A 23998-nucleotide genomic window follows, 5' to 3' on the forward strand; every position below is an offset into this window, starting at 1 on the left:
GGGTAAGAAGGATGAAAGGGCGAACTATTTGGGGGAATGACTCTGAATCCATCCCCACCCCACCCCCGCCCTAGTTACGGACGAAATCAGTTTGCTGAAGCATAAAAATCCGGTTCCCGGTTTACACGTAGGCATTTGAATATGTAAACGTATGTGTGCAAATAAATGCTTGTCTGTGATCTCCTCTTTCAATTAAATCACAGGATAATAAATGCGAGACGCCTGCCTGAAATATACTGCAACTACAGTAGTAACACATGTCCCATTATAACGACGTGGACATCGATGGAGCCCGATCTTTGCCATCACGGTTTCCCCCAAGCAACGCCGATCGTCTGATTAAAATATTCCTTTAACATCCTTCTGCATTCACAGGCTGCAATGGAGAGCTCGCTAACATCATATTTCTTGGGCTGCTTTTACAGGAAGAATTGATCTATTCGGAGGAGAAAAAAAAAAAACAAGCCCCTTAATTTCAAATATTGTGGGGAGTTTGTCAGAGAGCGGAGCCGGGTTTTCAGAGAGGCTCACTAGTGGTTTCTGGTGGCTGCTATCACGAGCTAGAATTGAGGTAGATTCTGGTGGAGGGGAAAAAAAACGCACAGGAAAAAACAGAATCCAGAGTACGGAGACTTTGTGCCCCCGTTGGAGAGATGGTTGAGTCCTCGTCAAGGTTGCTGTGGTATCCCAGAAACACCATTCACTCCGAGCTGTGACCGCGCACCAACAACAGCAACAACTCCACTGCGCCGGGCTGAGGAATAGACATTAGGAGCTCGCGGATAATATGAAAGGGATCCGCAAAGGGGAAAGCCGAGCAAAGGAATCCAAACCCCTGGAGCCTGGCACAAGAAGATGCGCTAAATGTGGCCGCCTAGACTTCATCCTGATGAAGAAAATGGGGATTAAAAGTGGATTTACGTTTTGGAACCTCATCTTTTTATTGACGGTGTCTTGTGTGAAAGGTAGGTCTGCTTTCGGGGGTGGTGGTGGGGGGTCCCCTCTGCTTTTGATGGAGGTGAGCTGACCTGTCGCCAGAGAGAGGCTGGTAGCTTAGCTGACTTTGTAATTTGCACCGATAAAATAATCATCATAATACTGAAGGAGTTGATTCACAGATCTTCACCCCCCCACTTCTCAGATAGGAAATGCATTTTGCTTGCCAGATTTGGCGTTCAATGCAGTGATTGAGCTTGTGCTCAATAAATATTCTTGCAGTATGCTCAAACGAATACGTGAGTTGGTTCGTACAGCCTCTCTAACTAGTGGATATCCAGGCAGAATTCCTCTGCAAGACTTTTCTTGGTTGTGGGGATTACCTTGATGTGTAGTCAAATCAGTGGGGTTTGATGATTTGGTTGAGGTATTTATATTAAAGACCCTCTGTAAATGCTTTGTAACCCTTTCAGGTAGGAAAGTTACTGACCTGCTAGGAATGTGAACATTTAAAATGCATTAGGGCGCAGGGGTCTTCCAAGCATTCCCCCCTCACCAACATAAATGTCTTCATGCATATGTGAATTATTTCTACGTGGGTTCATGCATTGGTAACTGGTAGGGGAGCTTCCCGAGGTCCTGTGGTAGAGGCTGGGCTTCAAAGGAGGCTTCAGAACGGTCTGAGACGCCTTGAAGTGTAAAGAACCACCTTTGGGGATGAGCGAAGGTAGGAGGAAAGTCATTAGCTGACGAGCAAAAGGAAAATCCCCCGCAAGTCTCAGCGTTCAGACAGGTAGAATGAGTGTCACATGCACAGACAAGGGGAAGTGGTGGGTGGGATGTAAAATGTATCCCTAAACAGGAGGGCAAGGGACAGTCAGGATCATCGGAAGGAGAGCCATCCTCTAGGAGAAAATAGATCTCCAGCTTTGTTCCACAACTTATCCTGCACCCTGCTGCCCATTAATTGCTGCAAAGAATACTCAGGGGGTGTTTATGACTCATGCCATCATTTTTTAACAATCACCTCTCCATACTCATGGCAGCTCGCATAGACGCGATGGATGTCGATTTCAGCTAAGCTCGTTACAAATCCCGGTTGTCTGTGTATGGGGGTGGGCGGCGGGGGGTGTTTTGGCCCAGGCGCGCCACCGCTGTCAACACAAACTGGACGCTTCTTCCTTTGTGAAGGAGTGCCTCTCTGAACCGCAATCGGGCCGCGTCTCTATGAAACAGTTTATTGTCCAGCTTGCAGCTGGCTGTCCCCCCACAGAAGGCAGCCCATTTACATTCAGTGGAAATGATAATTCATGTTTTGGGTGGAGGGAGCTGGAGGGGTTATCTCTCCCTCCATTAGGACCAATGATGGGAGGCATGTCTTGAATTTTAATTTACATCACGAAATGCCAAAAAGTCTCCCCTGGTCTCTGTGGCAACAACTGCCCTGTAATCTCAACCTGCTTTAAAGCTTGATTTTTTTTTTTTTTAATCCCCGCTCCCAACCCCTGGAACATCAGCGCGGCTCTAAGCCAAACCGCTTGGTCTAAGCTGCATAACTACACTGCCTAGTGCACAAATCGCGTTTCCGGGTGCTTACAAGGGGGTTTCGTCGCCGGCTCGACGTGTGAGGAGCCTCACATTTATGCTTAGTTCTCCTGCCACTGGGAGTCGTTGGTTAATGGATGGCCCTGGGGCTGCCTGCAAGACGCGCGCTCCGCGTGGGGGAGGCGCAGGAAGCCAGCAACAGCTCCTGGCAGGAAAAATGTTGGGGTGGCTCCTGCTAGAGGATGACCAGGGGTTAAGCGCGAGTTTTCATGTGATACCTGTTGAGCCAAAACACATTCGGGGGCCAGGTCGGGGGAAGGAGTCTCCCAAGCAGAGCCAGCACGCCAGCCTGACAAACACTGAGCCGCGCCGCCTGCAATTACAGCCCGGCTGCCCGCACCTACCGTATTTCCCGAATAAGACGCGCCTGCAGAAAGGAAGGGCGCCTTAATTTGCTTTAAATGGTACCAGAAACGGGATCCCTCTCTTCTACTCACAACTCCTAGATTTTGGATTGAGATAATCGATCGCCACTGAGTGTATTCCAGGTTGGGGGACATTGAGAAGAAGGAGTGTGTCCCACCCTGCTTTGGTCCCGTCCAAAACCAATTTTTCTAAGGACCTTTTATTTCTTTTTATTTGTTAATGTTTTTAACGGTAATAAGGTTCTTCGTTGTCACCTATCCGCTCCCTTGAAAGGCATCTCCTATGTTTTACAACTTGGATCGCTGTCCTCAGACTCTGAGAAACAAACTTAGATAGGCTGTATGCTTCAGAACTGCTCCCCCTCGCGCGGGTGGTGCCGATTTTGACAGTTGCTTCTTCTCCTCTTCCTAATTGTAATAAGCCTCAGTCTCGCGGCTTTCCTAAAAATGAAATGGCTGTAATGGCTTAAATGTTTTCCCCAACGTCTATGCTCGCTTTTGCCTTCCACCCTGTTTCTTAGGGACTCTCAGGCCCACGGGAAGGCTCATGATGGGAAGTTGATGCGAGGGTCCTAATCTGGGCTAACGCGGGGGGCTCAGGAAGTCTGAGGCGCACAGTTTTCTAAGCGATCAGCTCCGCCGCGAGATTTCCACCTCGTGCCCACACTTTTCACCCCTCCCTCCACCACCTCACCGCTGCCTGCAACCGCAGTGACAAAGAGGCTCAGTGGGAGGAAACGCCTCAGAATAGACGACAAAGTGGCCTTCGGTAGTAGGCCTGAGCCGCCCTAGTGGGGTTGAAAAGAGAGTCAAGCTTCTCTGGGCATTTTATCTCCACTGTCGTCATCTAAAATAAACGGCTTTAGAGGGCACCAAATAGGGAGGTGGGGCGGGGGCGGGGGCTGCTTAGACCTGATGCATGCCTATTTGAAGCTGAAACACACACACACACACACACACACACACACACACACACACACACACACACGCAGGCAGGGGTTTCTCAAATGCATGCAGCAGTTGCAACGTGTCTGTTTAGGTCTCACCTAGATAGAAACTGTGAATCTTCAAGTCATTCTTAGACGTCCCGCCCATGTAAGCAGACACTTGGGGGTGCTTTCCCACACTCCTTCTCAGGGGATTCCGGGGGTGGGGGTGGGGGGCACACAACCCTTGTAGAGCAGGTACAGTATGCACGGACTTCAGTTCGCAGCGGGTGGGAGCCAGTGTATCAGGTCTCCCACCCAGTGCCAAGGTGTGCTTTCAGGGCTTTTCGTAGAACCCCCCTGGACTTCGAGAAGGATCCACGTTTTTGCGTGCTCCGGGACTCCAAGCTCTTTTGGAAGACTGGGGTCTCATACCCTCTTCCAGTTAATTACTACTGGAAAGGGTCTTGGGGTCCACGTGGTGAGAGAACTGGCAGCGTCGCTCATGAGTACCTTTCACGGACCCTAGGGTGGCTGTGCTCCAGTCCCTCGCGCGCGTGTCGGCGGGGACTGATATCCTCACTCCCCGCCCTCAAGGAGACAGTCTGACCTGATAGGTCTGGAACATATATGTCATCTCTTGAGAGTGCTTTTCAGAGAGGGGTGGGGTGGGTTAATGTCCTTATCAAATAATAACCGCAAACAAACAACCAAGCAAACAAAACAAAACAAAACAAAAACCCACCCACCACCATCATCACCATCAAAACCCTTTCCTCCAGGTTAGCACGACTGACACACCTGCTGGGAGTTGACCTTTGTGTTTGAGGCAGGGGTCCTTGTCTGACCCCTTTTGGACAGGTACTTTTTCCCTTTCATCTATTTCCCGTGGGAATATTTATTCATTTCTTCCAGAAGGCCAGACTCCCTGAAATTTGCAAGGACCTCCGGAGGGTTGAAACTGACCGCCTGACTTGGCCCACGGCTCGCGCGTGCGCGCGTGCCTGTGTGTGTGTGTGTGTGTGTGTGTGTGTGTGTGTGTGCGCGCGCGCGCGCCCACGCGCACCCGCTGCGAAGAGGAAGTCCACATGGATTGACACGAAGAAGCCTTTGGGAGGCCTCAAGAGTTGTGGGTGGGGGAGTCCACGAAGGAAACGGGTGGCGGGTAACTATATTTTTTATGTTCCCGGGACTCTTAGCAGAACGGTGAGCTGCGGCCACTGCTGTCTCACCATCAGGCTGAGGCTCCCAGGAAGCTCCCTCTCCCCAAAGCTGACCATAGCGCTGTCCTAACTCAAACAACTTTATCAGGCACTGGGGAGTTCAATAAACTCCTTGGGGGACAAGTGATGGGATTGCTGTTTCTTTAAGATCACCCTCATCCCTACCGCAGCTCTATCGCTGAGAGGAAGGCTAGCAGGGGCGCAGGGGAGGGGTCCCAGGGTTCAAACACCGCGAGGGCTTAGTGGGATCCTAGGGGAAAGGGCAGAAGAAATGAAACAGCACAGGGTCATCCCGGGCGCCTGTAGTCCTCTCCCAGCCCCTCTGGAGCTGCCAGCTGAGGGGCTGAAAGCGGGGCACGCCAGGGGATTGCAGCGCATTGCAGAATAATAATGAAGGAGGCTGCCCAAAGAAAGAAAGATCCACTCAGGCATCTGGCGGATTCCCTTCTCCCTAAACACCGTGCTTTCGGGAGGCTTTGCACCGCCGAGTTCCTAAACCAACCCAATTTACCGCTCTAAAAAGGCTTGAACGGAACCCAGAATTCTGAGCTGAACTTGCCCTGAACGGTTACCTTATAGAAGTCGTTCTGAAATGTCATTTTGCAGCACTTTATTGTCCCGAATCTTCTGGTGTTGGGTCGGGTAGGGGGCAGCTGTATCAAGCCGTTGTAGCAAGAGTGTGAGCAGAAATAACCAAGGAGCAGGTTTCTGCCTGTTGAAAACCTGATGCCAGCTCCTTTGAGATCCTTCAAGGAGAAAATGGGTAGAATTACTCAATAAATTAAGTACTCCAGGAGCACTGACTTAGTTGCAGTAAATATTACTGTTCATGATATTAATTAGAGATACTTTTTGTAGGATAACTGAATATATTTGGGGTATATGTGTTTTTTTTTTCCCCCTGAACACAAACATTGGTGTCTACAGAGACAGTGGAATAATAAAACAAAGCAGTAGCAAATTACTCCTATACATGGTTCTAAATACAGTAATACTCTATCATAAGTGAGATCTGATAAAAACAAAAAGGTAAGAGAGCTGGATCATTAATAATGCTCTTGTACTTACATGGAAACAAACTATGATATGAAATGTTTTTGTAAGATCTCAAATACAAATAAATGAAAGCAACTAAAGTTCAGTTCCCTAGGCTCCAAATATACTTCTTGTGTCTCAACAGCTGGCTTTCTCCTACTTTTTCATCAGGGTCTCCAGAAAGCACTTTAGGATATCAAATGCTTTCAATTTTTTGTCCAGTTTAGAAAACAACTTTTAAGCGTCCAGCAATACGTCTGGCAAGGAACCTATTACTATAGGTAACGTGACTGAGAAAATATGTCATCTTGTACTTTGAATTCCAATGTTTGGGAGATTAGAAGCAAAATGATTGCAAATGAAGAGATTAGGAAAAAAATGTGTGATATAGAACTAAAATTCAAGACCATTTTTATTTTATCCATATATACATGAAAACATAACTTCTCTTTCTATTCCTTGCTTCCGTTCTTTTTACTCATAATCTAAACGGGTTTGTAGTTTAGGGATGCAATGGCAGTTCTGATTTGGATTTTGGATGAGGTCTGGTAAGGATGATAGAACAGACACTTTTTTTATCAAATTCATCTTTTCTCTCAGAATGAGCAGGTGGGTGACTCAAGGTACTTTCCAGGGAGATCAATCTTCCCGTCTACAAAACTTTCTCAGAAGTAGGCCCCTTATAAGGTTCATTTTCATCAGGAATACAAAAGTCAATGAGAAAAATCAATTTGTTGAATACCTTCTAGTATTCATGGCCTCAGTACTGATGGTTATCTTTCTCTCTCTTAAACCTTCCATCTTGCAGCCATCAAGCATGTGTCATGTCCTCAGGCCCTTTCCTTTGCTAAGCTTGATGTTGGTTGAGGATTCCTAAGGACTAATATTTTCAACATGATGACGGTTGCCCACAACCCAATTTGAAATCCCCTCTAAAAAGTCTAAATGTATTACATATGCTAACTGTTACTATGCTTATAATTGGATAACATGAATATCAATGATAATCATGTGGCATGAGATATCACAATATCATTCCATTCATTGGCTCTTAAGTGCTTGCACTACAGTGATTTCCAAAGTGTTCCCAAACAAGTAGCATCAACATCCTCTGGAAACAAGCTAGAAATGTGAATTCTCAGGTTTCCACCCCAGGCCTATTGAATCAGATGCTCTGGTAGTTGGGCACAGACATTGGAATTTTTAACAAGTCATCTAGGTAATTCTGATGTACTCTAAAGCCACCAGTACCTGAAGTCACATAATGATTCTACTGGCAATTATCTTTGTCCTAGCAACTCAACTTTCCTAAGCTTCAGTTTCATTACCTTTATAAAAGGAGTCTAGAATATCAGTAGGACTATAGGGAGCTTATACATGCAACATACAAAGTGCCCGACACTAGCATTATTATCAAAATACACTTTCATGTACAAAGCCAGTATGAATTCACACAATAACACAACCAGTCCTAACTTCTCTATAGCAGTAAATAAAATAAAAATAGCATTCTTCTCACCAGCTATTATTTCACTTTGGCTAAGTTCCCAGGGTATTGTACATTTGAGAAACACTCTGAAATTTCTACTTATCACCCTCACCCAGTTAGTACTCCAGGTGCTGGCTCTATGAATCAGGGGCAGGCAGACCCATGGCTTTAAAATGTTGCCCCTGCTCCTGGGCTAATTTCATCTGTTGCATTTTCATATTGATTCATTTTAATATTGATCGATTAATGTACTTATATGAATTTGTTAATTCATCTCATCACAAATCATGGTATTTACAGGGCTGGACAGATTCTTAAATATCGGCGAGTTCACCGCTCATAATATATACAGTAAATGCACATGCCTAGAAAGGATTAGTGATTTTTAATACAGTACAAAGATCATTAGCTCCAGAACTGAGACTAGATCATTGACCTTCAAGTTCATGTTCATCTCTCTTTGTACTATGCCTTGTCAAGTTTACTACAGAGTTTGCTCAGATGGTACCCATGGAAACAATCACAGAAGTTAATATTTAAGTACCATATATCAATTAGTATTGTATTACTATATTAGTGATTACATGTTTTATGGTAAAATTTTAAAAGCATTAACTATTTGTTTTGTAGAAGACAAAAAGATATAATTATATAATGAAACACTTTCTAAGATACCATATATATATATATATATATATAATCATATCTTTAATAAAATCTATTTCTTGACATTATAAGTCACTGTATTGACTGTTTTTCGTGTCTCATAAAGCACTTTATGGGCTAGTACTTAAAATCAAATTCTTATTTATTTCTTATTATAATCTGGACATCATTTCTTGTTCAAAGGCCTTTAAATCTAGAAAATTTGTTTTTATTTTTTAATTTTGTAAATTTTTATGAAATGTTTGAGGTGACAATTGTCAGTAAAATTATATAGGTTTCAAGTGTACATTTCAATAATTCATCATCTACATATTGCATTGTGTGTTCACCACCCAGAGTCAGTTCTCCCTCCATCACCATATGTATGATTGCCTTTTACCCCTCTTACTTTCTGGTAACCACTAAATTCGTGTCATGTTTCTATCATGTTTAAGTCATATTTACATAAGATTTATGCGTTCTCTCTCACCTGCACTTTCATCTGCATATTTTGCTCAAATGACCTATATAAAACAATGGTGTCATTCTAAACTCTACCATAGGAATAAATAGTAAATATTATAAATATTAATTGCATAAGAACAATCAATAATGTTAAGGGGTTATCTTCAATTTTAGTGATATGTGAAATATTTTAAAGCCTCTTTAAGATATGGGAGTAAAATTTCCAAAATAATAAATGCCAGTCACTTTGAAGAGTTTAAATGTTCAGAAAGTGATTGAACTATATAAAAAGTAACAAGTGATTCTCTTAAAAGCTGAGTTTGTAATGTTCAAGAATGTCAAGTCCTTCTTTCTTTTGTTTTATGTTAGCAAATTGTAAAGGGATAGTTATGATTATGTATTTTAAAGTGATGGTGAGAATTTTTTAAACTATTACATTTAAAAGTATGGTTGGTTACCACTTTGAAAGGAAATCTTTAAGTGGAAATAGACTCTGCAGAAGTGGATTCATTTAATCTTAAAAACTTTGAAAAAGCAAGGGTTCTTCTCATAGTTTTCTGTTGTACAACAAGCCCATTGGGTTGACTACAGAGTGCTCAGAGGTGCTTCATATAGAGAGGATATAAGACATTATTATGTTTTGAGAAATAGTAAAAGAATCACATTTTTTGTTATATCTTTTTTTTTTAATGTTGAAAACTCTTTGCTAAGCCCTTTATGTTAAGAGTGTCATTTATATCTTGAACAGGGGTTTTATCTTTCATTTTCCTGCTTTGAATCCTAACAAGTATCTTGTGAGATAGCTGTTATCTCATACGTACAGATTTTTACCTCCATTTACAAATTATCCCCACTTCTTACAGCCAGAGAGGTACAATGGCTTTACAGGATTATATGGTTAGCTGGCGGTTGAGTGAAATCTAAAAATATAATAGCTTCATAAGTTCCTAGACTTACCAAAAGCAACAAGAGTAAATAACTAAGTTATTAATAAAACACCTTCATTTTTAAGAGAAAAACTGAATCCTTGAGAATTAATAAAAGCCTAAAATTAATAACTACATTCATATACACACATATACATAGTTAATATAATATAGATATATAGTTACAGTAATATATACCGGTAACTTCTCAGTTTTGTAATTTTCAACATCTTTTACTTGTTTTACTTTATTCTCTAAATGATTCTGTAAAATAGATATGAAAGATATTTTCCACTTTTATAAGCAATAGTAAGTGAAGTAAATGCACAATAATGCATAAGTTAAATATGTCAATTAAGATATAAAACTGGTGCATTAAGCGCAAAAAAATGAATTAAATTACAACCCTTAGATTCTAACCCAGTGCACTTGAGTAAAATTTATAATTTATGAATGCAGATTGATTTATGGATGTCATGTATAAAATAATATGTGGGCATAAAAATTTTTATCAATTGTATCATAAGCCTTGGAAAGTAAATTTGTTCCTTTTCGTACCCTAATCTTCCATGTGATTCTATAGAATTTTAAGGCTGGGGAAGCATTCTTATAACCTATCCATAATTATCTAGTCTAGTGTCGAATATTCTGGCAATGTGCCTTAGATTTATTTGTGGGGGCAAGGGAAGGTACTTTTTAAAAATATTCATGGCCAAGCTCCACGCACACAGTCTATTTCATTCCTAAGTACCCTCTGGTAAAATGTGCAAGGGTAGCTGCATATCTTCACATGAAGAGGAAATAGGACAGAGAAATGAAGTGACTTTTCAACATAGAAAGTCCAGTCCACTTTTTAAATTCCCTGTCTGGTGCACATATCTCTTTATTGGATGCTGCCTTGTAAACCTTCCTATTTAATTCCGATTGGCTTATGGGAGTAAAGCTTCTTGAGAGAAAAAGAATACTGTGCCTATGCCAAAATCCTGACCAGACTAAAAACAGTACTTCCTGAAGCAATTGTGTAAGGAGACACAGATACATGTATGTAATAATATTGGTAAATGAGAAACTTAACATGCAATGCAAAGATTCACCTAAAAATTAAATGGGGGCATTGAGATGCACATTATCATTTACAGAAGAAAAAATACATATGTTAAATAGCATTACGTTTTCTTCTGAATGTGATAAAATGTATTTTCATATGTAGCAGAATCACTCTACTTTTGTCCTGTCTGAATTTCATACTCTCCCAAAATAAACTAGCCTTTTTTTTCTTGTATTATTAAAGCTTTATTTTTTTTGTTGGTATAGCTTTTAGAGATGTCATTTTAATCTATATTTTCAATTTTAAAGCTCAGATATCCTAATAATGCCCTCATATGCATTATGTGTAGAGCATACTTCTTACATTGAATAGTTTTTTAATGGACTATCCTCATTTTAAATTTTTTTAAATTATGTTAAAGTTTTGCATCTTACAACTGCTCATCGCAGATTTCTCCAAGGTTGGCAAAAGTCAAGATAAAGGTCCACCTACAATCTGTCTCCAAGTCTATTTCCTACATTGCAGAATTCATGCATTGCAGAACTTTATTTAATGTTGAAAATTGATTGTCAGCCAAGCTCTCTATTTTAAAATTGACCCTATTGTTATAATAATTCACTTTAGTTTATGGAAATTTTAAAACAGAATTGACTTGACATTCTGTTTTCGGAATTTTGGTAAGGGAAAAGGGAAGCAGGTTGATAACTAAAATACCTTTTCATCAGCTTCTGCACATTCACATTAGCCACTACTGCTCTCATTCACAGATACTAAAAATTATCAGCTGTGTTTCCTTTGATACTATTCTGATTTCTCTACTACCTGTTTTAGTTTTCTATAGGGACATAGCTTTTATTTTGGCCTGTTTACACTATGACAGTTGTCTGATTTGAAAGAAACCTGAAGACAAAAATGTTCTTAATTTCATTTTTCTCTTCTACTACCACATAATGAGTAGCTGAGGTTTATGAAGTGAGTCAATAATTTAAATATATAAGTTTAAGCTGTGTGTTATTATGGGTGTATCTTTATATAGAGAAGTGACTATGATTCTGCTCTGTTGTTATTCTATTAAAGCATAATAAGATACTATTAAAAGACTAACTTCAGGCAATTTGTAATTTTTAGAAATGACTCTGTTTTCCATATTTAAACTCATTTTCATATACAAAAATGACTCTTCTGAATCTGTTACTAGAGATATAATGTGAATTTCCTCCAAATGTTGGTAATGAATTTATGCTGATCTACCTGTATGTTCTGATATTGAGCTGTGTTGCTAAAAAGCTGCATTTGCAAGATAACGGATCAAAGTTAGGAGAACAGGCAGAATAAATACAACTGAATTTCCTGGAGATGAAACACACATTACCTTGGGTTTGTTGGCTCTGTGCTCTGACTAAACTATGCCGTCTAGACAAAATCTTTACTCAGTGTTCACATATATATAGAAACCCTGAGTTAAGGTTTTTTGGCTAATGTCTAAATCCAAACAGCTGAACTGATTCAAAAATGTTTTGTGTAAACAAATTTGCATCTAGGCTGCTAATTTGTGTGCCAACTTCCAGCTTCATACTTTCTAAGATGACAAAGATGATAAACCATCTCAAATGAAGTTTACAATAGAAATGCTGATAGGCCCATGATTACTTGTATTGAGTTCATGTTCAATGCTCTTTTCGTGGCTTAAAAAAAAACAAACATAAAAAAAACCCTTTCATCTATAAATCCTACTAGTACTTGAGTGCTCTTTTATCTTTTAAATCTTTCTAAAGGAGGTCAAACAGTAACTCCTAAAATCAATTTTCTAGCAAGTGCTAAGAAATATTTAATATCTGTATTAGCTTGGCAGTATTCATTAATATATTAACAGATGAAAATCAGAAATGACATTTTGAACTTAATTTTTAAATATTACCAGTGTGTAAGTACTTAAAAATCAGCCATTTTTAAAAATAATTTGAAGATCACTACTTATTTTTACCTATCGTTGCATAGATTATTGAAAACTTACTATTTTAGAAAGGCTACCTTCTAATTATGTAATTCTTTCAGAAGCAAAATTCTCAAAGATCTCAAAAGAAATTGGAAGATATTAGAGACACTAGGATATATCTTGTGCTATTTCATATAAATATTATCTTAATTGTTTTTATCATTTTATTTTATTTAAAGTCAAGTTTTGTTTATTATGCCTTTTATTTTGAATTGAATATTGTAACCTTGATACATTTTAAGTTAGGAGCTGTGAAAGATACAGTGGTCAGTAGATTTTTTATTTTCACAAAAAGAACCAGTGGCTCGTTTTATCAGTTCTGGGACACATCGACACATTTCTTCAGCCACCAATCATTTATTGAAGGCCAGTAAGCATGTGAAGCCATTGCCTAGACTGAGAATATAGAGATGAAGATCTAGTCACTACCCTAAAAGAAGACACAGTCTTTATTTTAAAGCAGGCTTTCTGTGATCATAATAGCATAGCAATCTGATTACTATGAAACTGTTTACTTCTTCAATGAGATTTTTTTATTATAAAATATCAGTGTAGCTTATACCACCCTTATTTACCTTATTTATCCTATATATTAAATCTTTATGCTATCACAGGTTAAGTATTAACATCGTACAGACATTGCTAGGAACTTTCAATGAAATGCATCATTTTTGTGGTTTAACCTAATGTAATTTTGCCTTGCAATTTTCAATTAAAATGTTTATTGGCTCCCATCTGTTCAGCCAACTGATATTAACTAGTTTATCCAGTATTAATGATGATCCCACATGTATTTCTGTAACAGTGTTTGTACAGTTATGTAATAGTTTGTGATCAGCAAATTGTGTGTCTTACCCATTTTTTTTTTTCCGTGTTAGTTTCTGCTAAGGAGCTCCTCACTGGCTTGCTAATGCTTTCAAATTTAAATTGAAATCTCTGCCCCTTCATTTAATGATTCACCTAATATAAGCCTTGAGCTAACTTATCAAGCTCAACATCAGGCAAAGGGCCAAACAAATGACTGAATATAAATGTTAACAGTTTCTGTTACAGTTTTCTATTCCTCATTTTTGTCTTTATTGGAGATTTAACTAAGTAGATTACTTTTCTTTTCTTTTTTTTTAATTTATTTATTGTTAGTTTCAGGTGTACAGAACAATGCAATAGTTACCCTTTTCACCCTCACAAAGTAACAACCCCCCTCCCCCCATCCACTGCCCTCCCACCCCCATATCATGCTTATCTATTACAATTCCATTGAATCCGTTCCCGCACTCTACTCCGTGTCCCGAGGTTATATGTATATATAATTATAGTTGACATACAGTGTTATTCAACATCAGTTTCAGAAATACAATGCGTTGGTAAGGCCTCCACATCAACTATGAAGTGGACTCCCCAAAAGGGCATTGGTCCATCTGGCTCCCTAAGAAATGCTTACAACGTTATTGATTGTATTCCTTGGACTATCTTTTTCTATCCCTGAGGCCATATTACAATTACCAATTTGTATTGTCTCATCCCTTCCCCTCTCCTTCATCCCCACCCCCTCCCAACTAACAACCCTCAGTTCTTCCTCTGTGTCTCTGAGACTATCTCCATCCACTTCTCCCATCCATTCAGTTCCTTAGAATCCACGTATAAGTAGATTACTTTTCATTTTGCTTTATCTTTAATCTGTAATACAAAGAGCAATAGAAGGATCTATGAATGGTTATGGGCTGAAATACTGGCATTAGATCAATACCAATTTTGCTACATAAGAAAGTAGAATGATCTATCTTTATAAGTTTAAGTCATTCACCAGATATGATCTACTATTTTATATTTTACTCGTCTCCACACGTTGATTGCTTTGATGATTCACGTTATTTTAATTTTTGCACCAACATCCTAATTCACAATTGCCACCTTCCTATTCCCTTTCACAGTCCATAATGCTCAGTTCTTCATTATCTAATGATTTAATGTGTAAGAAATAAGATTTAATGTTTATTAAAGCAACAAGTATTGAGAGGTCGTTCAACTACTAAGTCTCAAAATTTTGACTATTTATGTAACATCAAAACCAAATATTTCCATTATCTATGTAAATTGCTATCTTCTCTGCTTTGATTCCTTCAATGGGAAAATATATTTACAGTTTGAGATAAAAGAGTGTTGGATTGTTTATTTGGTACAGCTAAAGCAGTGGTTCTCAACCTTCCTAATGCCACGACCCCTTAATACAGTTCCTCATGTTGTGGTGACCCCCAACCATAAAATTATTTTCGTTGCTACTCTATAATTGTAATTTTGCTACTGTTATGAATCGTAATGTAAGTATCTTTTTGTTTTCCGATGGGTCTTAGGTGACCCCTGTGAAAGGGTCTTTCGACCCCCAAAAGGGTCGTGACCTAGAGGTTGAGAACTGCTGAAAAGGAAGGAATTGCCACATGCACCACAGTGAATTTCTAACACTTCCAAAAATACATAGTATTAGCTCTATTTATTGATATCCTATATTAATGCATAGAGATAATTTGCAAGATATGCTGACTTGGTTCCATCAACATCTCAAAATCAATATCTAAATTCCTACTTTTCTTTGATGTAACAAAGAAGAAAACGGTCCCTTTACATTTCACAAAGCTCTGTTGCACAACCAACCAACCAACCCTGCACTGTCTTTGCATTCATTTTGTTTTTCTTTCTCAAGTTCCAACTCTCTGTTTCTTTCAAAGTATGTATTACTGACAATTTACATGTAATGACAGTGTCATAACAAGCTGGCTTGTTTGTTAGTACACAAGAGACTCTCAGAAAAGTCACCTATACGGTGTTCAGCCAGCCTTCATGAAAACTATGAAAATGGGTACAATTAGAAGAGGTCAAATCTTGGTGATGTTTGCCTACTCCCCAAGTTCTAATTGGTATTTGCATGAAAAGGCAACTCTGTTACAAGCACTTCAAGTACTTTTTAACTCCCCAAATTAAAATGCAGTCAACAAAATTTTGTTGATAGCATCTAAACACAAGGTAAATAAGCATATACATTCTTATTAATTGTATATTTAAGCACCAATATTCACAATTTATGAGTTATGTCTCCTATAGTTTTACTTCAATTTCTATAATAGTTCATTGTTCTCTAAAGTACTTGTGAAAAACACTTTACTCAGCAAGATAAATCATTAGGCATTTCTACTTCTAAGTCTTCATTTCTTTTGTCATCTTCATGGCAGGGAAAGAAACTGATTTTCCCTGACCACTGCTGTGGACTGTGAGTGTCTCTCATTTAAGCACCTCAACTTTGCTTGATAGATAGTCTTAGCTCCTTTTTTAAATTTGAGGAAACAAGTTAGAAAGAGGATGTTAGCTAGCAAGTGCAGAAAATTGAGTTCAAATCCAGCCTGGCCAACTCAAAACCTTTGCTCTTTTTATCAACCCGAACATGATTTCATCAACTTTGAGGGGAAAACAAAAAAAGAGAGGTTGAGCTGAATTCTGAATTCTTTCACATGTATAAGGCTATTTCTTTTCTGGAGTGAGTATTTCTGAACATAGAACAATTTATTTTATATGCTGCAGGATTAAGGGAAGGCAATAGAAACAGGAGAAATCAGGAGTGGCAATTCAGAATGGTCAGTCTGGTCACATTGCCGGAGGACAGGCCACACGTTAGTGTTTGCACATGCTTTGATGAATCCTTTACCATTATACTTTGCCATTAGATTATATACATACATACACATATATATATATATATATATATATGTATATATTATATATATAATTATATATACATATATATATAATTATATAATTATAGTTAGGTATTGTTTAATGCTGCCTGATACTGTGTTTTCTTGTTTTTACAAATTAACATAGATAGAAAAGAAGCCATAACTGTAATGTATAAGGTCTCATTTCATGTTTACTTATATTCTTCCTTATTTTCAATAGCCCAGATTTCATGGAAAACTTTCTTTGAATTCATTTCTTAGAAAAGTGAAAGAAATAAAACATGCTTCCTTAATGCATAACTCGACTGAATGAAAAGAAATATGTCAACAATCTTAAATCACCCAGCATGGGATCTCTATACCTAACTCAGTGCCTTATAAACAGAGTAAGCACTCAATAAATTTTAGGAGAATTCAATTGGATTATAGTTAATTGGATTCATTAATTCAGTTTAAGTCCAGCCTGCACTCAGAAAAATCAATATATATTCCCCTATCTTTCAGTTGTTATACAACTTCAAATGTGTCTAACTCCATTATTAGTGGCTACTGATATCTATTTGGCTATCCAATGTTTTCTAGGAAATAAGAGAATACATAAAAACCTTGTGTATTATTCAGTATGTAAAAGCATGAGTCAACTTTGCTCCTTTCACTTTCAAATATGTAATCCAGTTTCTTTTATTTGTGCTAAAAGCCCTTAGCTCAAAATATCACTACCTCCATTATCTTCACAGGAAGAACACAAAGAAATTCTGAACCCTGATAAATTACCCTTACTATCAAAAATAATTGTTCATTGTGAGGCTCCTTCAGCACGTGTTTTCAAATAATACTCAAAGCATCAGAGAACAAGCTTAATTTGGAAACAGTTATTATGATTATTCTCAATCTCTAATTCGATAGAAAAGAACGTGGATTCTAATACCAGTTACAGTCCATTGGCCATGTCACCCTAAGTGCCACGTTTCTTTTAGGCTCGGTTTTCTCGTGTCTTTCATTCTCTGTAATCGCGATACTACACGGATCAGCCTGGGAAAGCAGTTTTTGAAGCATATATTGCCACTAGTAATGACTACTGCAACAATAATTACTCTACTACACATACTTCAATTTATTCAATAACATGTTAACATAATAAACCGAATGAAATGCATTTCTCATTTACTGAGATAATTCAGGTTTTATATCATGTATTGTATACAATAACAAGCTAATGTTAAGATAAGCCTTGATATAGATGCTCCTTTCTGTAAATCAGCAGGCTCATTGATAAAATAAGTAATCATACCCTAACCCCAAATAATTGGTTTTGTAAATCAACACCAACTATATATTTGCATTGCTTAAACATATACACTTTGCAATCAAGAAGTTAAAAAGTGGTCTTTCTACCTTTTAAAAGTTTTAATTAAAGAATAAATATTAAACTTCACTGATTATTTTCTTGGATTTATGTACCTATTATAATTTTCTTTTTTTTCTTTTCTCTTTTGTTTTACTATTTTTCTCTGTTAAAACGATGAGGTCTATTAATCAGTTCCCCTGGGCAGTGACAAGCCTTGCAGTTTCAGGATAAACTCTGCATAATTCTAGTCAGCAATTGCATTCTGTCAATATTTGATTCATTTTATCTCTGAATTTATTAATAAACATTTTTTGTTCTTAGAAATTTGGAGTATGAAATGCATATTTCTTTGTATTATTTTCTTACATATTCTCTGCTTTCTTCTAACCATATTTTGCACCAGTTTGGGCATTTTATAATGTTGTTTCTATCTATCTCTGTGAGTAATATTCCTCCAAATGATTTGATAATGTTCAAACAAGTCATCATCATGCTATTATTTACATCCTGGTTTTATTTTCTATGCCATTTTCTTTTATTTTGGGTGAAAACTATAGTTTAAGACTTCTGTTGATATTTTCTAAAAATAAAATTATAAACATAAATACTATGATTTTTCCCAACACTATTTCTATTTTTGGTTTTATTCCTTTAATTTTTGCTGTTTTTCTGTCTTTTGAATTTTAGGGAAAGATGTACTATTGTGTATTTATTTTTCTTTATGTCATATTATGACATGCAATACATTTTTTCTAAGGACTCATGGAAACATATTAATCTAAGTTGAAAAATTTTTTTTAAAGTTTTAATTTTTAGTTCTGAATCTCCCTTAGCCAATATAGATGACATTTTTTATTTTACAGTTATATACTCTTTGTTGTTTGAAATTTAAAAACATAGTGTTACGTTTGATATGTGATGTGTATAATAATGCTTTTTCAATTACTATGTATATCTATACCTTTCAACATATAAACAACTTTTTGAAAACATTTGTGTAAAGCTAAGATCAATTTTAATACAGCCTCTTTTGTTGCACAACTCTTCTTTAAGGTGTCATTATTTTTTCTAATTTATGTATTATAATATTACTTGAAGTCTCCAATTTATACTATATTTTAAAATCACTACTCTTTTTATTAGTTTTTAAAGTATTTCCTGAGGAAGTTATAGGAAATATGAAAATACAAATTTGCAGTTTTGTGGACTTTTATTTTGACATTTTCACTTGAGTAAGTACTTGTTGAGCTCCTATTTTCTAAGTTTAAGTCAGAATGGTGGATTTGAAAGAGTAAGAAAAAATTGAATAATGGCCTCTCCATGCCATCAAAGAATTCATTCTAGTGGGAAAGAAAAGCTCATGGCTAAGTAATTTTAGTATACGCTAATAAACACTAAAGAGAAATCAAAGCATTATGGAAGTCAGAGGACAGAATGATGAACCACCTTGAGAAAGAAGAGGCAAGTTTTATAACAGATTCATGACTTGAGTATCCTGCCGGTGATTTGCAAACTGGAGGCAAGAGAGACAGTGGCACTCCAAACCAAGGACTCGAATGTGTATCATCTTTTTATCTTGTCTTCTCTAAATCTGCCCCCATCACCAAGGAGAACTTTTAGTGCAGGGCAGTCCCATAACAAATCACCAGAAGATGCAGCTAGTAAATGTATCTTTGCCTCCATGTAGTAAACAATATAAATGTGTTCCATTGGCTTTCACAATGAAATATACTTAAATCTGACTGACAGGACTATGTTGGTTTTTTCTGCGTGATTTTACATGCATGTAAGATTTTAGATCATCGTTTACTCTTTAATTACAGTAGTCCCCTTTCTTCTCTATTTCACTTTCTGAGGTTTCACTTTAACCATGGTCCAGAAATAGTAAATGGGGAATTACAGAAATTACAATTTATCAGTTTTAAATTGCATATCATTCTGAGTAGTGTGATGAAATTTCCTGCCATCCTTCCTCATCTCACCCTGAGTGGGAATAATCCCTTTGTCCAGCTTTCCAGTATAGCCACGTCACTTACATACCCTCGTCACTTAGTAGCCATCTAAGTCTGAGTTTTCAGGTCAGACTGTCCCAGTATAGCAGTGCATGTGTTCAAGTAACCCTTTTTTCTACTTCATAATGGCCGCAAAGCACAAGAGTAGTGATGCTGGCAATTCGGATAGGCCACAGAGAAGCCATAAAGAGCTTGCTTCTATGTTGGAATGTCAAGAGTAGGCTAATTTTTACGATGCAATGGCTACAGAATTCATCTCGTTACTTCTCATCATGTGGGCTTGTGTCATCTCATTTCATGCCAAGAAGAAGGTGGGTGAGTACAGTACTATAAGATAGATATAGATATAGATATAGATATAGATATAGATATAGATATAGATATAGATATAGATGTAGATATAGATGGGAAAGTGAGACAGCCTGCGCATTCACGTAACTTTTATTATAACAGAGCAGGCTCTCAAAATACGTCTTCTCATTCAACATTGTTAGAATATAATGTTGATCAGGAAAAAATGGGATTCCTATGGAGTTTGCACTGTTCTCTTCATGTCTGAGTGGTTTTTCTCTGGCTACACCAATTTCCTCCCACATCCCAAGATGTGCACACAAGGTGAATGAGTGTGTCTACATTGTCCCAGTCTGAGTGGGTGTGTGTGAATGACCCTGCCAAGGAAGGGTGTCCTGTTCAGGGCGATTGCATGCCTGGCACCCTGAGTTGCTGGGACAGGCTCTGGTCACCCATGACCCTGAATTGGAATAAGCAGGTTGGGAAACCATCATTTACCTTGGTTTTTATCCATCTTTTTAAAATGTATGTACAGTTCACATTTATTTCAATGTTTAATATTTGAAGTATTTTGAGCCTGTATTTAGGAGTTTGGTGGTGTTTTTGTGACCAGATATATGCCATAGGAACTTAACTCTTGCTTTGTATCAATTAGCCTATGGTAAAATTGGTTCCATTATATGTCGTTTGGCTTAAAGTTGCAGTTTCCCAAGAACCAATTGATGACGTTAAATGAAGACTTACTGTATATTGTTGTAATTGTTGTGTATTATTATTAGTTGTTGCTAATATGTTACTGGGTCTAATTTATAAATTAAGCTTTGTCATACGTATGTCTGCATAGGAAAAAACATAGTATGTATAGGGTTTGGTACTATTTGCTGATTTAGACATTCACTGAGGGTCTGAGAAGTTATTCCCCTCAGATAAGAAGGGTCTACTATTTGAGGAAATTGCGGGAGACCAGCTCTGGCAGGTGGAGGGGTTCCCTCAGGTGGAAGTGGAGTCAGGCGAGGGAAAAACAGGAGCGCTTTTTCAAGAAGAGAAGTGTCTCACTTTATTTTACAGCATGCCCCTTTTTATACCGGGCAGTTTAACCATTGTTCCATTAGTATCAGGGTTTTACTTCCTCATAATTCTTATGCTCCAGGGTACAGCTAGATCTTTTCTATGCTAAAGACTAACTTATCCCAACTACCCCAAATCCCTCTACCTACAATGACTGCCACCAAGGCCTAAGCCTTTACATAATTGCCTAAAGGATGGTTACCATGACCACCCAACAATTATTCTAAAAACTATTGTCTAAGCAGGATCTTAAGATTTATAGGGTGTGTACTTTGACCTTTACTAAAAGACTAGTAGTATGACTAAAATTGCCTTTAGTGTATAAAATAGAATTATTGTGATATATCTATCAGAAGGGGAATTTAAATTTTTTAAGATATAAAGCAGTATCTATTTCTCAGTCAGAGCTTCAGAATTTGTCACAATTGCAGTGTGTTTGGCCATGTCAAACACTGAGGTGCAGCCGGCTCCCAAAAGGAAATTATGTCTTACCCCCTAACAACTCAATATTTATCAAGATGGCCCCAAATATCTGGCAGACACAATACTTGTTGTGCTAATGTGAATGTCTATAATTCTCGGATTGGTTGCTACTTGGCAAATTCATCCAGGAAAGCTTTTCCCCTGTTGGAAAGCTCCAAATACAACTATGAAGTTCTAATTAAAAGTATTGGCATTCTTCTTTGACCATTGATGTATTTCTCTGCCTTCTGTTTGATTTCTTGATATTGCTCTTCAAACAACTCGAAATCTGATAATAACCTGTTGAGACTGACCATAGCCTCCGGAGGAAACTGCTTCCTATAATAAGATCGTAGACTTGTTAGTGGTTCAAAGGTATGGGGAGCATATTGAGGAATCAGTGATTCTGAAAAGAATACAATTCAATCAGTTTACCTTTAACAGTATAACACATAGGATTTAATATTCTTCATCTACCATAGACGACCATAGTTCTTTATTATAGGTTTATTTTTGTATGCATGTTTATTTTGCTTTTCAATCTGCATATGTTATTTTTGAAGTGGATTTTGAATTCTTTTGTTTTAAATAAAACAAACCTTCTCCTAGTTTAAAATATATCCTCTACCTCTTCCATTTATTGAAATAGGATCCCTCCACCTAAGATATATTCTTCTAGGTCAGCGGTTCCCACCTGTGGGTCGCAACCCCTTTGGGGGTCGAACGACCCTTTCACAGGGGTTGCCGGGTACTCGTATGTGGGCGTATCTGCATGTGGGCGTATCTGCATGTGGGCCTGGAGACGGATAGAGGAGCGGTGTCTCGGTTCCTAAGACCATCGAAAATATGTGTTTTCTGATGGTCTTAGGCGACCCGTATGAAAGGTTGAGAACCGCTGCTATAGGTGCTCTCTAGTTGAAATTAAACTTTTCTTTCCTCACATCAACCCTAAATTTTATTTATGTCAGAATTATAGTTATTACCACAATCTGGTTTGTATTTAGTAATTGATGCATGTTCTCTCTTCCTCATGTAACAGAGAAATATAGGAGGTCAAAGGCTGTGTACTGAGCAATCTTAAATATCCAAGGAATCTTGTACACTGCTCTAGAGGTAGAAACTTAATAAATGTTGGTTGCTTTAAATTATACTGAAGTACAACTGAATATTAACTGACCTACCACTTTCTGACATTCTAAATGTTATTTTGTATATCATTTTATTTTTTATTAATTAATAATGTATTAATATTTATCTTTTTTACACCTCTTTTAATCTTTTGCTCTCATATATTGGGCTTTAATTTTCCTCTGTTCTTTAATTTGCCATTAAATTTAATTTTGTGCTATTTAAACTACATCTTGTTAATGTTTTTTCTTTTGTTTATCTTTTTAAAACCTGTTTTAGAATTTGAAGCATTACTTATGTTTCTGAAAATTTATGCACACATTGTCTCAGGTTTGTTTTATAAAAAAATTGAAACAGCCTTTTAATTGTGTTATATCTGTTTATCTTCGATACCTCCACTTCTTTAAGGTGTTTTGCACCAATTTACTCATAAACTCTTATCTTTATGAACTTCTACTTTTCTTCAGGGTACTAAACAATGAGAGTGTGCAAGATATCACTGAAATTTGCTTCCGAAACACCCTCTATCCTACTACCTCTATTAACATTATCTTTCAGATGATAAAAAAAACTAGTTTTTTTTCAACTATTATTTCCTTATTAGTTTTATTTTCACCTATGTATGTGTCCACTTTATTATATTTAAGTTTGGGGAGTTGGAGAAGATATTTACACCCTCGTGCATTTTGAAAACTTTGTACCGCTTTTGAAATTTGACCCATCAAATTGCTCCTTTCTTTGGTTGTTGAAATTTTTACTTTACAAATTATTTTCCTCAATTTTAAACATTTAAACATTTCATATTTCTTATTTGAATCTTTTTTATTGAGCATGAGGATTTTTTTGGTGAATGAACGTGATGTTAACATGCTTGGGCCTGAGAGGTACTGTTACTTACTATGATATCTATCTAAGTTGCTTCACAAATAACTTTTTTTAAATTTCCTTTTTGTTTCCAGGGAGCCAATTATATTATTGTAATTATCGAAGCTGTTTGTCATTCTAAAATGTGTTTTTATATTAGCCTGTTGTGTCTATATTGCTAAAGAGTCAATTTTTTTAATGTCTTATTGCATTTCTGGCAGTTGGTGTACAGTAGACATCAATTTTTGCCCATTTGATACTTTATGCCATTGTATGATTGTTGGCTTTCCTCTTGATTCAAAGAGTAATACAGAGGAAATCAGCTGAGAGAGCATATTAAGTCAGGGTCACCTAACCTGACTCATTCTCCTGTAAAAAATATCTTTAGGAAAAATAATATGACCACTACAGGTGGATGGTTTACAATAGGCCAATCACATA

General features: G+C 37.4%; 1 pseudogene; it reads left to right on the forward strand.

The window, feature by feature from the left end:
* The first annotated feature begins 896 nt into the window (after positions 1–896).
* The window catches only part of LOC109372871 (14-3-3 protein sigma-like), a 115807-nt pseudogene continuing 92705 nt past the window's right edge, over positions 897–23998 (forward strand).

Source organism: Hipposideros armiger, unplaced genomic scaffold (genome assembly GCF_001890085.2).
Source record: "Hipposideros armiger isolate ML-2016 unplaced genomic scaffold, ASM189008v1 scaffold_671, whole genome shotgun sequence".
Lineage (NCBI taxonomy): Eukaryota > Metazoa > Chordata > Mammalia > Chiroptera > Hipposideridae > Hipposideros > Hipposideros armiger.